The sequence below is a fragment of the Dasypus novemcinctus genome, chromosome 3 (genome assembly GCF_030445035.2).
Source record: "Dasypus novemcinctus isolate mDasNov1 chromosome 3, mDasNov1.1.hap2, whole genome shotgun sequence".
Lineage (NCBI taxonomy): Eukaryota > Metazoa > Chordata > Mammalia > Cingulata > Dasypodidae > Dasypus > Dasypus novemcinctus.
The window spans coordinates 98,729,561-98,746,318 of record NC_080675.1 but is presented as its reverse complement, the minus strand read 5'-3'; the positions used below and the strand labels follow the sequence as shown (position 1 = coordinate 98,746,318).

At 35.1% G+C, this 16,758-nt stretch overlaps 3 pseudogenes; 1 reads left to right on the top strand and 2 right to left on the bottom strand.

Annotated features, from left to right (window-relative positions):
- Positions 1-412: 412 nt before the first annotated feature.
- LOC101444973 (olfactory receptor 4K14-like) lies at positions 413-1,333 on the top strand (annotated as a pseudogene).
- Positions 1,334-4,586: 3,253 nt separating this feature from the next.
- Positions 4,587-5,683, bottom strand: LOC101442716 (FUN14 domain-containing protein 2 pseudogene; annotated as a pseudogene).
- A 1,606-nt stretch (positions 5,684-7,289) lies between these two features.
- On the bottom strand, positions 7,290-8,227 carry LOC111767146 (olfactory receptor 4Q2-like; annotated as a pseudogene).
- Between the last annotated feature and the right edge of the window lie 8,531 nt (positions 8,228-16,758).

Here is a 16,758-nt window from a genome sequence, read left to right as displayed (position 1 = left end):
ACAGATGGAAGGAACATAATGTCATACAGAAAAATTTCACAATCTCAAACACTCTGAAGGGTTTTTGGTTAACATTAAGTGCCTGATTGACTTTTTCCACCTTTCCACATGGAAAAATGCCATTGATGGGAGAAGAAAATAATTCCTACAACTCTCCCCAAAGTTGGGGTTTCTCAACATGCCCAAGTGCCCTTAAGGAAACCATGAAGTCTGAAAAAAACAAAATACATGTGAGTATGGATTTGTTTTAAATTTTCCATATATTGTATTTTAGTGTATCTCTTACAAATTATAGATTGCTTCCAGATATCATTTAGCTGATCACTTTCTATGTGCCTGGAATTTGATAGGCACTTTCATTTACATTTCTTTTCTTCATATAGATTAAAAACTAAATCTGAAACCTGAAACAATGGACTTGCAGAATTATTCCTTGGTGTCAGAATTTGTGTTGCATGGACTCTGCAATTCATGGTATCTTCAAATTTTTTTCTTTATATTTTTCTCTGGCATCTATTTAGCCATTGCACTGGGTAACCTCCTCATTGTAGTCATTGTCATTTCTGACTCCCACTTGCACTCTTCCCCTATGTACTTCCTCGCTTGGGAACTTATCTTTCTTTGCCATGTGGCTGGCTTCGTTTGCCACACCCAAGATAATGAGGGATTTTCTTAGTGTTCGAAAGCTCATGTCCTTTGGAGGATGCATGACTCAAATCTTCTTGCACTTTATTGGTGGGGCTGAGATGGTACTGCTGGTTTCCATGGCCTATGACAGGTATGTGGCCATATGCAAACCCTTGCATTACATGACTGTGATGAGTCGGAGGACTTGCATTGGGCTGGTGTTGATTTCATGGACTATCAGATTTGTGCACTCCATCAGTCAAGTAGTTTTCACTGTTAATTTACCTTACTGTGGCCCCAATGAGGTGGACAGCTTCTTTTGAGATCTCTCTTTGGTGATAAAACTTGCTTGCATGGACACCTATGTCTTAGGCATACTTATGATTAGACAGTGGGTTGCTTTCTATGAGTTGTTTTCTGCTGCTCATGATCTCCTACACAGTTATCCTTGTCACTGTGCAACAGCATGGGGCTGGTGGCATCTCCAAAGCACTGTCTGCTTGCTCTGCTCACATCATGGTTGTTACACTTTTCTTTGGGCCTTGCATTTTCATTTATGTGTGGCCTTTCAGTAGGTTCTCTATAGATAAGGTCTTGTCTGTATTTTACACCATTTTCACTCCACATCTCAATCCCCACGCTGAGAAATGAAGAGATGAAAGCAGCCATGAAGAAATCGTGGAACCAACATATGACTTTTCACTGAATGCTAGCTTTGCAGAAATAAATTCTTTAAAATGATTCTAATAAAATAGTTCATTTGATTATATTGATATAATTCATTATGTGTGATATTACAGGTAAACAGTTGTTGATGTCAACAAAAAAATTATACTTGTATTTATCCTCTATGCCATACCTACATTTTGGGATACCTTCTGCTATTTTCTTTTACTTTTATTTTTTAACCAGATTTATCCTACCAGTTTATTTTATCTTTGGTTGATATAAAAGTGAATTCTAATATCTTAGTCATAGTTCAACCTGAAGGGAGAGGCACAGAGAAGGTTGCCTGGAATTAAATAATATCCAGTGAAACTTTGGCCTTTTTTCTTGGAGGCCTGAGGAGAGAAAAAGAAACACCATTTCAACATCTGGTTTATTTAAAAAGTATTTTAAAGTATTTTTTTTTGTAAATATGTGTACAGTAAACTTTTTATTTTTTCAAATATAAATGTATGGCAACGATATTATAGAAGCTAGTTTTTAATGGGAAAATCCAAATTCTACAATTAAATAATATTTCATAGAGTAAATACAAACCAGAGTATTACCAAGTAATGTACATTAGATTATTGAATTAATCAACATTCACCCAAATCATATTTTAAATAAGCACTGTCTCTCTTTATTGAGTGGATTTTTTCCGTCGAAGAATAATTTAGTAGGAAGATTGTGTTTGAATAGCAGATTCAGATTGTATGGTGGAGTTTTCATGCTTTTCCATTCTTTTTGTTTGTGTTGATATTTTCTTTTTCATTACAGATATTGTGATTATGATGAGTTTTTCCAGTGTCCACATATCCTAAAAAGGCAATTCTAATCAAGAGTTAACATTGATATTGACCAAATTAATGATCAAAGAACTCAAGCAATTTTTTTCATGGCTTGACTCTGAAACATTCAATGAAAGGAGAAGACTGGATAATGAAACAGTGTTTTGTAAGATCACTCTGTAAACTGCCTTCTACAAGCAGGACAAGTTCCTCAGGCCACCACCTGACATATTGGGTCAGACATACATGTTCCCAATATGTGCATGAGGGTTACTTTGCTCTCTCCAGAATAAGGCCATAGCTCTCACTGGGAGTGTAGACCAGCTCCATGCTGAGCCATTCAGTGGTGGGGAAGAGGCCATTCAAGGCACCAAAATCTCGTACCACTTTTTTTAGGAGTTACCAGGGATTGAACCCAGAACATTGTACATGGGAAGGAGACGCTGAACCACTCTGCCACATTTGCTCCCCTACCACTTTTTTAAAAATATTTTTGTCTTTATTTATTTTTAATGTTACATTAAAAAAATATGAGGTCCCAATATACTCCACATCCCCTTCACCCCACGTCTCCCTTATCAACAACCTCCTCCATTATCATGGGACATTCATTGCACTTGGTGAATGCATCTCTGAGCACTGTTGCACCACATGGACAATGGTTGACATTATAGTTTACACTTTACCTAGTTTACCCAGTGGGCCATGGCAGGACATACAATGTCCAGTAACTGTCCCTGCAGTACCATCCAGGACAACTCCAAGTCCTGAAAATGCCCCCACATCACATCTCTTCTTCCTTCTCCCAACCTTCAGCAGCTACCATGGCCACTTTCTCCACATCAATGCTACATTTTCTTCCATTACTAATCACAATAGTTCCAGAATAGAATATCAGTAAGTCCACTCTAATCAATACTCTATTCCTCCATCCTGTGGTCCCTGGGATGGTTTATGTCCACTCCACTTCTATATCAAGAGGGGGCTTAGATTCCACTTGGATGATGGATACAATTCTCCTGCTTGCATTTGTAGGCACTCTTCACTGCCTGGTGTGGTGGCTGACCTTCACCTCCCTGTTAGCTGCCTGGGGTAAGTCCAATAAACCAGAGGGTAGGAGTTGTAAGTCTACTGAGTCTCAGGGCCTGGCTGTCCCATGGACAGTCCAGAGATTCAGGTCCCTTTCGTATACAACAAACCCCAGCACCAACCACAGGTCTGGTAAAAGTAACAAGAGAGGCTTGTGAACAAAGATCACATCTGAGTCCAAGTCCATCACACTCAGGAACACAAACGCCAAAGTAGGGCCAACTGTCATGGGACTTAACTTCATCTGCCATGACCATAGAACCTATGGGTTTCCGTAGCCCTCAGAAGAACCAGTACATGGGGTTGTATCTACTTTGGCTGTCTCTGGGACCCTGCTGAGGCGTACGTAAGGGCGACCCCTCTGATGACTTCCGACTCTTTTTTGGAGACTCATAACCATAAGAATGCCTGAATTGTTGTTATATCTCAAAGAATCTGGTTCAAATGTAAAATTTAATGCTAATAGGATAAAGAAATATTGAAATTGGTATGAGGTGCTTTGGCTACATTTCATAGCTTAAATCCTTTTCCATGAAATGTAAGCCTGAGAGCTTCTTCCCATCCCAACCTAAAGTCACTTGTTTTACTATTTAATAAAACACTTCTGAAACAATTGTGAAGTTCCTTATACTGCATGATGGAAAACATCCTGTGAACAGTATCTTCATATCCCTAAGTCTGGCCATTTCACAATGTGTTTCTACTGATTGACTTCCTAATGACATTTGCACCAAATACAACGCCTTCAGCACAGGTTCATTCTATATTTAAAATGTCTAGCTATAGTGCTTATGCTATCTTTTTGTTTGGATAATAATAATAGATATGAATGGTTCTCTTTCTGTAGTATAAAACTAATGAAGTAAAGAAGAAAGTAGACACAGATACATCAAAATATTTCATGCTTAAAACAAATCTATTCAGTTCCTTTCCCTGCAAACTATAACAATGTACCTATGTCCTTGTTATTTCTTTTCTAAATCAACAGTTTGGAACAAATTTTGAGTATTCATTCATCCTCCATGGTGAGCCATCTTGTGATGTGTTCTGGTAAGCATCATATATAGGGAGGAAAGAAACAGTCTTGCTCACCTACAGGTTAACCAAGTAGGGAGTGTACGGTAATGTCTATTGGCTTTTCCAGTGCCATCAAGCTCAAATTAAGGTCAAAGCAGTTAGCCTATCCCAAAAGATGCCCACAGAAAACCATTCAGATCTGCCACCGCAGGGAGGAAGATATGAGAGAAGGGAAGAAGGAGACACTCCTATGATAGAGTGTAGAGGCTGCCGGCTGGACAAACACAACTGACACTTGCTGATGAGTGATGGAAGAAAAACAAACAGATGGGAATGATGCAAATGAAGTCATCCTCCTTAGGATGCCCTGCCAAGCAGAAAGCTTTCAAAAAGTCCCCTAGTACTGAAAACATTCTTCTCCACAAATGATACCACCTTCTCAGCTTTGCATTTGATTTCAGTATGTATTTAATGGCCCCTATGGATTTCCAGCTGCTCCTTGGCTTTTTTTCATGTCCTTCTTTATTCATTGCCAGTCAGCTTTCATGTACCCAGTATGGTTTGCAAGCTGAAGGAGAAAAAAATTCACCTTCTGCAGTTGTTACAGCCAACTTTCCAACCTTCAGGAATATGAAACCTGTGCACCATCCATTGACACCTCCAAATAACAACTGGCTCACCACACTATAAAACAGAAGGTCCAGATTCCAGCTGGAACAGCTTGTGCCACCATGGCTGCATTTTTAGCCAATTCTGCAAAGTCCAGTGACTCATAATTTCATTCAATGTTTCTTTGACTGGAGGCGGCCATTTCAATGACCTCGTCTCGTGAAGACACCCTCAGAGGCTCTGCGCGGGGACATGTGACAAGGTGCGCCGTAGTTCCTGCCGCCGTGAGGTGACTTTAGGCAAGTGGAGCAGATATTTCCATTTCCACGTCTTCGGGGGGGAGGGGTTCTTGCTAGAAATTTATCACTATCACTGATTTTTTTAAAAAAGTTTTTTGATTAATTGATGTAATTATTGTTGTTTTCTATTTTCAATTCATTTACTGCTTCTCTTATTTATTATATAGTTTCTTCCTTTTGTTTTGGGTTTATTTTGCTCTTTAGATTCTTGAGGTTGGAAATTAGATTACAGATTTTAGTCTTTTCTACTTTTTTAATGTAAGCATTAGTGCTATGAATTTCTCTCATAGCATTGCTTTATCTTTGTACCATGGATTTTTTTTCTCACTCATTTTATTCTTAAAGAAGAATTTATAGCTGTCTCTTTTTATGTTATATATTTCTTAAGAATAATGATTTTATCTAATATATTTTATGTATCGTATGTACCTTCTCTTACTCCAAAATGATAAAAAGTTATTTCATAGTTTGGCAGGGCTGTTATTAAAAAAGCACAAACAGGGCTGTTATTAAAGAACTGGATTTTTCGCTCAATGTTGGAGTCATAGCTATCTGGTAGTGGCTCGATCTCTGCCTCTGTCACATGGTTATCTGTGTTTTTCTGTCTCTTCTGTTTTCTCTTAACTAACCATACACGAAATTCCTCTGATTATAAGGACTTCATTTATATGGATTAAGGCCTGTTCTCATTCAATCTTGCCTCACCTAAAGATGGTCTTCAAAAAATGTCCCAGTTTGCAAGTTACCTTTCCAAATTTGGGAAGAGAAAACAGTCCCAAATAGCTCCTCCCTAGAAAGGATCTAAAAGTTTCATTCATTCAATATATTTTTATTGAATCCTTTATTTCAGATGCTTCAATAGTTGTTGGGAATATGAAGATTATAAAAACAAAACCTTATCCTTCCATGAATGTAACAAATAGTCTATGCTTCTGTATGTCACACAAATTAGGTGCTGAAAATGATTCTATACACCATTGACTAAAAAAGCTATGAAAAGAAAAATACTTAGTAGCTCATTTTTATTTTGTGTATATATTTTTTCTAAACTTGATTGCCAATTTAATGTTACCATCTTTAATTATAACATTCAGTAAGTAGTTTTCAGGGTTTGAATTAGTCATATTATAACTCTTAGCATAAAACCAAAGTCAGTGATGGTTTATTGGTGATTATGATGACAAAAATAAAACTGCACCTAAAAATTGAGAAAGGTGAAAATGTATTGAACTCATTTTCCACATCTTCCAGTAACCTTCACAAATAAATTACAGTAGATCATACAGTTGTTGTAGAAGACAAATTAACTACTTCCAAAGTTCATCATCTTTCTGTCATTGAAAAAATAAATTGTAACAAATGAATAATTGCTATGCCCTGTTATGACCCAGACACCAAGTTAGGCACAATTACGTTTACGGGCATATTTAGTGTTCAGAGATAGGCGTCATTCTATTGATGCTACAGAAGAGGAAACTAGGCATCCAATAACTTAGAGGATTTTTCAGTTTCACTTGTTTTCTAATTTAGTGAGGTACATTTGAACCCACCCTATTAAAAAATTGCTCTCTCAATTACACTACTAGATGTTAGTAAGTAGTATGATGAGGTGAAAATGCAGACTGATATGCCCAATTAGCCTCTTACTGCACAATCGTATAAATCAAATTCACTCTAATTCATTTAACTGAACCCTTTAAATATTTAGTGAGTATAAGAAACATACATTAGTCTTTTTCTCAATTTATAGCAATAATCTAGTCAGAATAAGCTAAAACTGAGAAAAAGAAAAAAAAAAGACCAACATCAAGATCAAGAAAAGCTGACCTGAGAGATTGAGAAGAGTGACTTATATCAGTATGTAATGGCAGAAAAAAATGGAAAGAGTTCATGAAATAAAATTTGGTCAGATGAATGGATAGATGTGAAGAACACAAACTGATAGGAAAACAAAAATTATTTGCTTCAGAGAATAAATGGGAACAAAAGGCAGATTAAAAGTGTAGAAGAAGTTTATAGAGTTATGGTGTAATTTTAGTTAAAAGGCCAGAAATGGGAGCATTATAATTTAATTTAATAATATAAATAACTAGGCTACCTTGTCTTAACACGTTAGTGAAAAGTCAATGTTTTAACCTCAGATTCTCTGCCTTCAAAATTTTGTTCTTGTAAGTCCACTTCGGCCCCATAGCATCTACATGGCTGATTTGACCTCTTTGTTCCGCAGTGTGTATAAAAGGGGGTTCAGCATGGGGGTGATAACACTGTAGAGCACAGACACCATCTTGTCCACAGGAAAAGGGGAGAAAGGCTGAGCATAGATGAAAATACAAGACCCAAAAAACAAGTGTTACTACCATGAGGAGGGAGCCGCAAGTGGAGAGTGCTTTTCGCCTTCCTTCCTTGGAGCGAATCTTGACAACAATAGTTGCATAAGAAGAAAGCAACACCATGAAGGAACTGGTGGAGATCAACCCACTATTAGATACCATTAGCAATTTAATAACAAAGGTGTCCTTACAGGCAAGTTTAGTGACGGGGGAACATCACAAAAGAAGTTGTCCACCCGATTTGGTCCACAAAAAGGCAGACGGATAGTGAGAATTGTCTGGACAATGGAGTGCACAAATCTCCCTGTTCAGGAAGCAGTTACCAACACACAGCACAAACCTCAACTCATGACGGTGGTGTAGTGCAAGGGATGGCAGATGGCAACATAGAGATCACAGGCCATCACTGTGAGCAGGAACATCTCTACCACCCCTACAAAATGCAGGACAAAGAGCTGCATGATGCACTTGGTCATAAGGAGTAAGCTTCTGATCATCAAGGAGGTCAGCCAGAAGCTTAGGGGTAGTTACTGTTGAATAACGTTAAGTCAAGGAAGAAGAGGTTTCCAAGAAGGAAATACTTGGGTGATGAATTCAGGTGGTTATCAGAGGCCACTGTGGCCATGATAAGGACATTACCCAACCAAGTGGACACATAGAAGATGAGGAATAATGCAAAGAGCCCTGCCTCAATAGCTGGAGTCTCAGGAAAGCTTGCCAGTACAAAGTCTTTTATAACTTCTCTTTGATTTTTGTCCATCTGACTTTGCTCCACCTAGAACAAAGGGATAAAACAACGAGGCATCAGTAAGATTAAAGAGTGTTGATATGAGATATTCCTCACCATATGGGAGAAGTTACCCATTTCAAAAAGGATACTTTTTTCCTCTAAGTTACATACCCATCTATGAGTGAAAGAAATCACTTTATCCTTCGTTGATATGAATATATATATAATTTTTCCTACAAGATCTAATCTTAAAGCAGTGATGAAGTGGCCAAGATTTGTATAGAGCCTGAAGTCACCTAGTCCTTTAACTTTGCCTTGATTCATCTCTCTCATTAATCATGCTTTTCTTTCTCTCTTCTTGTCCACATTATCTCAAAAAAATGTTACATTTCCCTGAGACGGTTTTTTTTTTTAATGAAGATATTTAGGAAAAAAATAAATCTTAAAGGTAGAACTTCAGGCAAAATTAAGCTTCCGGTGAATAGAGGTTTTATTTGGAATTGGAAATCATACTATGCAGATATTAGGTTGCTGTAATAGCCTTGTGCTTTTATTCTACCAATTAATTATTGTGGAATCTCTACTCCTGCAAGTGGACTAGGAAGGAACACATTTCAATTCAGATTTATGGCTAACTCATTGACCCCTGCCTAAGTTTCTGATTGCCTGTCCCATTTATTATTATTATTTTATATTTCTAACCTTAAGTCATACATGTGGGCAAATAGACAAAAACTATTCTTTTCTTGATCCAAACAGAACCATAAAGTGTCTATTTATATACGTGAATGACTCTTTTGACTATCTTATCAAATTAGGTGGAAAAATTACTTCTTTGGAATAAAAATGAGCTATTCTCATGTTTGACTGTGTGTATTTTATCCATCTCCATGTAAGCAATAGCTGGAAGGCACTACTGAATAAGATAAAATGTATGATTGTCTACTGTAAACCATGGTAGTTTCTGACAATTTATTTATTCAATACCCACTGCCCTTGCTTCCATACATGGAACTACATTTTGAGAAACTAAGACATTCTTAGTAATTAATGTTTAGATATTGTAGAGTTTTCTTTATCCTTTTATCATTAATGCCTATTTTAAATCCATGAACTGGATACTCTTAGTTAACCAAATCAAGAAGGATAAAAATATTTTAAAGAACATTTATATCTTCCTTAATGCAATTATGTAAATATTAATATTGCATTTATTATATAGTCTTTTTTCATTTAAAATGTTAAGAAATTATATTTAAAAATTCCAAAATTTAAATCCTACTTTATTAAAATGACATTTTAGAAGAGCTTCCTTAACATAAAAAATGGTTACATAATAAAAACAAATGTGGAATATAAACTATATTTAAGATATGATAAAATTTATGCTCATAAATATGTGAGATGGAAGATAAAAATAACAAATTATTATTAGATGTTGACTGTGTGAATTAGAACTTTCTTTTCACTGGCTTATCGTTTCAAATTTTCAACAAAGAACTTAAATGTATTTATGGTAAAAATATAGCTTTCTGTGAATGCGTGTAATTAAGACTATTCACAGGTTTTATAAATAACAATTATTTTCATAGGAACTTTGAAAAGGAACTTTTCCTTTCCTGCAACTAACATAATTTATTAAGTAACTAAATTTCAGGTAAAGTGCCACAATTATAATTTTAACTTGTTGTGAGAGTAATGACCATTCTCTATGTATAACATCAAATAACCTCAGATCTTTTGAAAACACAAGTTGTTCAAGATGTTTTTTAAGAAATTTGCACTACTTATTTAATTTTTCATATTTATAATTCTTTGTGATTACCATAAGAATGTATGATTATTGCTGAAATTTGAAGATGCGAAAATCATGAAGAAAATAACCACTTTCCCAAAACTAAGAGGTAGATGCTATTAACTATAGTTATATACTCTTAAAGACCTTTTAAAATGCATTACTAGATTTACATACTTGGTATAATGTTGTATACACAAATTGTTGGACAAATGATAAAGTCCACAATTAGCATTAAATACTGATCCTGAGGTAAGGATGAACATTGTTTCAAATGAAATGGTACAGATGAAAGAAGAATATTGAAAGGCATTCAGTGAAACAGACTGTAAGTCAAATAACAAACCTTCTGCCTGTAGAGCATAGCATCTGCCGTCACAGATGCTTGTCACACAAACATGATAGAACTAACCTTGATAAGAAGATAGATAAAATAGATGGAAGCCTTTGGTTATTGTAGCCATTATTAGGAAATTTTGATGTTCAGGGATTTAGGGATTCAGATAGTCCTACCCGAATCACTTAGGGAATCATTAAAAAAATATATTCACAAACTTTTACCTGAAATGATGGAATAGAAAAGTGCTAGTGTGTTGGGGTGATAGTTTCATGAAACTATAAAAATTGATGGATGGGGGGAAAAGGATGTGATAATTGCAAAAATGTATGTTGAGATTTAATGAGGAGAGGTAAAAGCCTACACTGATTCACAGGGCTCATGGTGATGAGAAAGATAATGGGCCACGGAAGGAAGTTTGGCAAAATATGTCTTGCTTGTGCTGCTTTCTCCATTTGGAGTGATTTTGTAATAAGGGGTTTTGACTTTAGATTTTGTTTCATTTTACTTTTTCTAAACTTTAGGCATATGTAAAGTAAAAATACAATATATCCCGTTTACACTTTCACCTTCTTACCAATATCACTGGGTGAAAGTATGTGTGGGGAAAGAGGGAGGGAGAGAGGAATGAGGAGAATGAGATTTAGAAAGCTTCTTTTCCCCCTCAAAATCAGATCATTGTAATAAATGTTATACTTCTATTGTCTGCATAATTTTCTACAAGTTTCTTTTATCCCTTACCAATATGTCATGGATATTTCTTCATGTACTGTATTCAGATCTAACTGTTTGAATAGATAGATAATATTTCAAAGAATGAATATGATACAATGAAATAAATAGTCTACTGATGCTGGCATTTAGATGGTCTACCTTTTATTTCTATTACCATAGCACTGGAATTCAAATAGTGCTGCAATGAACAATTTTGCTCATGGTTCCCTAGACGTTTATTCAGTAATTTTAAGAGATAGAACCCTGAAATTTCAATTTCTGAGACAAATGTTCCATAAAGTGCTGTACTGATTTATAGTGCTGTGAAAATTTTATTTTGTCCTATTTCCACACTCGTTCTAATATTGAATAATGTTGATCTTTGCTTTTATTTTAACACTGCAAGTATGAAGAATGAGAATGAGATCATTTCTTAATTTGGATTTTACTCAGTGAGAATGAGCATCATCAGTGAGAATGAGCAACTTTTCAGGTATTCATCACTCATATAATTTTTCTTCAGAAAATAGTGTGTTCACATAATTTGTCACTTTACCTACTGGGTGTTTATAGTATTTTCTTTATTAATATAAAGAAGCACTAGTGCTTAGAGAATATTACATACTGAAAATGCTGAAATATTTATTCCCAGCCTCTGTCATTGTGTGTCCATGCATGCACATCATTTGCATGTGTATATGTTATTCAGTGAAGTTTGAATTTTTACTTATGTAAACCTCCAACCAGTTTGAGACAAAGGACATTAACAATAGCTCAGAAGGTTTCCCTGTGGCCTCTTCTCAGTCAGTGTCCCTTAAATTCTTTTCAGTCTTCTATCACTTTTAGTTAGATTTGCCTGTGTTTGAACTTTATAAAAATGGGATTATATAATGTAAAATATTTCTCCATGTATGTTGACTGTTTTCACTTGATAGTATGGCAGTGAAATTTATTCTTTTATTGTATTTTTCAGGATTTGTACCTTTTATTGTTAAAGAGCTTTATCATTGCACCCATTATATGAATATAGCATAATTAATTCACACATTCTCCTGTTGTTGGAATATGGTTTGTGCCTTGTTTCTGTCTAATACAAATAAAACTTATGAATGTTACTGCACATAATTTTTGATGGATATAAATATTCATTTCCGTTGCATATGTATAAAGATTTGAACACCTCAGTCCTAGGGTAGGTGTATTAGTCAGCCAAAGAGATGCTGATGCACAGTATAAAAATCAGTTGACTTTTATAAAGGGTGTTTATTTGTGGTAGGAGCTTATAGTCACAAGACTAAAGAGTCCAACGCAAGGTACCATAAGAGGTACTTCCTCACTCAAAGTCTATTGTCACGTGTTGATGCAAGATGGCAGGTGATGTTGTATGAGTTCAGCTTCCCTCTTCTTCTTAGGCTCCGTGGGCCCAGCTTCTTCTGATCTTAGCTATGGGTTGGATGGCTTGTCTCTCTTCCCAGGGCTCATTTCTTTCCAGCTTCAGCTGCTCTGTTCTCTTGATAAAGTCAGCTGTAAACTATCAGGTGAATGTTTTATTTATTTCATGGACTTCAGCATCCAAACTAAGTTCTTTCCTCTGCCGTGTCTTTTTCTGTGTTCTGTTGTGTATCTCCTTCTGGGTGAGAATCTGTTCTATTAGCCAATCAAGCGGGCAGGAAGTCAACCCTGCACACTCTAATGATGTAGTTGAATCAAAGCCCTAATTTTGATTTAATAAAGTAAAAGTGAAACATTTGAATTTAATACAATCAAAGGGGTATCATGCCCAGAGGAACAGACCAGTTTACAAACATAATCAATATCTCTTTTTGGAATTCATAATAATAAAAAAAATTGCCACAGTAGGTATATGTTTAATTTTGTCAGAAACCACCAAACATTCTTAAGATGTGGTTGCACCAGTTGACTGGCCAGCAATGTAAGAAAGTTCAGTTGCTCCACATCTTTTTCAACACTTGGTATTATCCACTTATTTTCACATTTATTTTAGCCATTCTGATGGACATGCAGTGGTATCTTGTTGATTTAATTAAATATTTTTGATGAGTAATGATGCAGAACACCTCTATATCTTTATTGGCTATTTGGAAATATTTTTATGAAGTGCCCATTCAAGTAAATGGCTTAATTGATAATAAGGTCATGCGCAATTACCTATTATCATTTCACTTTCTTGATATATGTATGTAGTGTTGTTTTTTTTTAAGGGACTGGGGGTTGAACCTGGGAACTCATACTTGAGAGGCAGGTGCTCAACCACTGAGCTACCTCTGCTCCCAATTGATGCATTTTTAAAAGTTCTTAATTTTAATAATGCCTATTTTCTCATTTTTTTAATTGTGATTAAATGTTTCCTGTCTTGTTATAACCCATCCTTAGTTTATTTTAATACAGCTCTTTTTCTTTCAAATTCAATTGAGGTAAAAACATCTATTTTTAAAACCCTTAAATTTTCCATAAGATTGTAATTGAAGGTATGTGATAAATTATACAAACTGTATTCATATGGGTCTTTATTTCAACCTTTTGTCTATTTTTCTATTCTTTTACTATAACACCACTGATTTAATAACTCTGGATTTTATATTAAATTTTGTTATCCTGCATTATAAATTTTCCACTCTGTTCTTTAATATGCTTTGTCTAATCTAGGCCCCTTTAATTTCTACATACATTTTAGAATCAGCTGCTCACTTTCCTCAAACATTCTGTAAAGATACTGTAAACATTTTCTCACTGTTAAAGCAAATACCATAAAATGGGTTGACTTAAAATCAGGACTTTATTGGCTCATGGTTTCAGAGACTAGAAGGCTTGCTTCCTCAAAGGGCTGGTATCTTCTGCCCAGCTGGCAATATTTGTGGTTCCTTGTCTTTTCTGTAATGTGGCAGTGAACATTGCAGCTGTGTCTCTTTTTCTATTCTGGGTTCCATTGATTTCCAAAATCTGGCTGTTCTCCATGGCTTCTATTTTTGTGTCCAATTTCCTTTGCTCAACCATAGTTCCACCATAGTGAACTAAAGCCCATCTTCATTCAATTTGGGATCACCTTAACTAATAACATTATCTATGATCCTTTTTAGAAATCAGTTCACATCTATAGGACTGGGAGAGGGTTGGGACCTGAATATGCCTTTTGTGGAGGACATGATTCAATTCCCAAGTCTGTCTTCTGTACCCCAAAAAGACATGTTCTTCTAACATGCAAAACACAATCATTCCAATACAACATTCCAAAACCTTTAAGGTATTTGAAAACAGTGCTAAGTACAAAGTCTCATCATAAAAATTTAAGGCAAGAATGGCTTTGTGGCAAAATGCCTCCATCTGTGGACCTGTTAAGCCTAGAACAAAATTATCTCCTTCTAGTGTTCAATGTTGATAATGGAAAAGGATAAATATCCCCATTGTGGAAGGGAGAAATTGGAAGGAACACAAGGGTCATGGTTCTCGAAAGAGTCAAAACCCAGCCGGGCAAACTCCATTAAAGTGACTTGATTTTTTTCCCCCTCTGGGTCTAATAGAGTGGTAGTCCTGCTCTTTATAAGTGCTTTCTGACAGACTTGCTTTCCAAGAACACTGGGTTATATAGGCCCTGCCCTCCCTGACCATAAATGCCAGGGCATAGGTTGCATATATATATTGCCTATCAAATCATGCAGATGCACACATTTTATATTTTTGTATCTATTTATGTATGTTCTTAAATGGGTCAATATTATCAGGACTTCCAATACAATGTTGAATAAGAGTGCTGACAGAGAACATTCTTCCCTTGTTCTGATCTTATTGAAGAAAGCATTCAATCTTTTACCTTAAAATATGATGTTAATTGAATGTTTATAGCAGAAGGTTTTTATCAGGTTTAGGAAGGGCCAGTCTATTCTTGGTTTGATGAGAATTTTGTAAATGATAAATGTTCAATTTTGTCAAATAACTTTTCTGCATCTATAGTGATTACCTATTTTCTTCTTTTCATCACTGTGGTGTTGTTGCATTCCTAGGAGACCTCCAATGTATACTGATATATTATCCTTTTAGTATTAGATATTGAAAGATAGGATTCACTAATGTTTTGTTGAGTATTTTTACATCTATGTTCATGAAACATATTGTTCTATAGTTATTTTTCTTACAATATCTTAGTTTTTGGTATAAATATATTGCTGACCTCATAACATGAGTTTGAAGGTTTCCCTTCTGTTTTCTGGAAGCAGTTGTAAGAATTGATACTATTTCTTCTTTAAATGTTTGATACAATTCATCATCAATATCATCAGAGCCTAAATTTACTGGTATGTTATTGATTTCTATTATAATTCTGTTATGGTCTACACATAAACTTTGGATGACTTCTACAATTTTTAATTTGGTGAGGCTTGTTTCATGACCATAATGTGGTCTACCTTTGCAAATTTTTCATGTTTTGGGATGGAATGCTCTATAAATATCAATTAGGTCTAGTTTTTTATATTGCTCAGATTTTATATATCCTTATTGATTTTCTGTCAATTATTGAGATATGATTGCTAATGTCTCTAAACATATTTGTAGATTTGTCCATCTGTCCTTAAAATTTCTTCAGTTTTCACCTCACATATTTTGATGATTTGTTGGTGTGTGAATACACGCATACCTCAGAGATTTTGTGGGTTCAGGTCCAAACCATGGCAATTAAGTGAATATTGTAATAAAGCAAGTTACACATTTTTTTCAGTTTTGCAGTGCCTATGAAAGTTACGTTTATACAATACAGTAATATATTAAGTGTGCAATAGCAGTATTTCTAATAAAACAATGCATGTACTTTAATTAAAGGTGACACAGAAATACAAAGTGAGTACATGCTCTTAGAAAAATAGGGCCATAGACTTGCTCAAAACTGGTTGCCACAGACTTACTATCAATGAGAAACACAATGTCTGAGAGGCCTTCATTTATGCTGGAAAATCTAAATGTGTGGAATTCTAGGTTGGCAGTTTTTATTTTTCTTTTACCAAATTATGGATACTATTCTATTTACTGCTGGCCTCACTTGCTTCTATTGAAGGGTTGTCATATGTTTTATTGCTTGTCCTTTGAAAATAATATAAATATTTTCCCTCTGGTGCCTTGATTTTTTTCTATTATAACTTTTTTTAAAATTGAAATTTACCATTCATATAAAACATGCATAAACAATAAGTGTACAGTAAAATTTGTAAACTTACAAAAGAAACATACATATCATCATACATGACTCCCATACATTTCCCCACCACCAAATCCTTAAATTGATATACTATGATATGATATGCTATGATAGAGCACTGTCAATATATTACTACTAACTATAGCCAATATCTTACATTTTGTGTACTTTTCTCCCAACCCACTCAATTATTAATACCCTGTATTAGTATTATATACTTGTTATGGTTTGTGGCAGTTTGAGATTATTTTATGAATCCCAAAAAGAGAAGGATTATGTTTATAAACTAATCTATTCCTCTGGGTGTGATATCCTTTGATTGTATTAAATTCAGATGAGGGATATTTGATTAGATTACTTGATAAAGATTGCTTAAGGACTTTTGATTCAAGTAAGTCAGAGAGGCATGAATCAGGTTGAGTCCCCATTCCCTTGCTGGGTATGATATAAATGGACTCAAATGGACAGACAGAGGAAAAAAGATAGCTAGTATATTTGATTCTGCAATG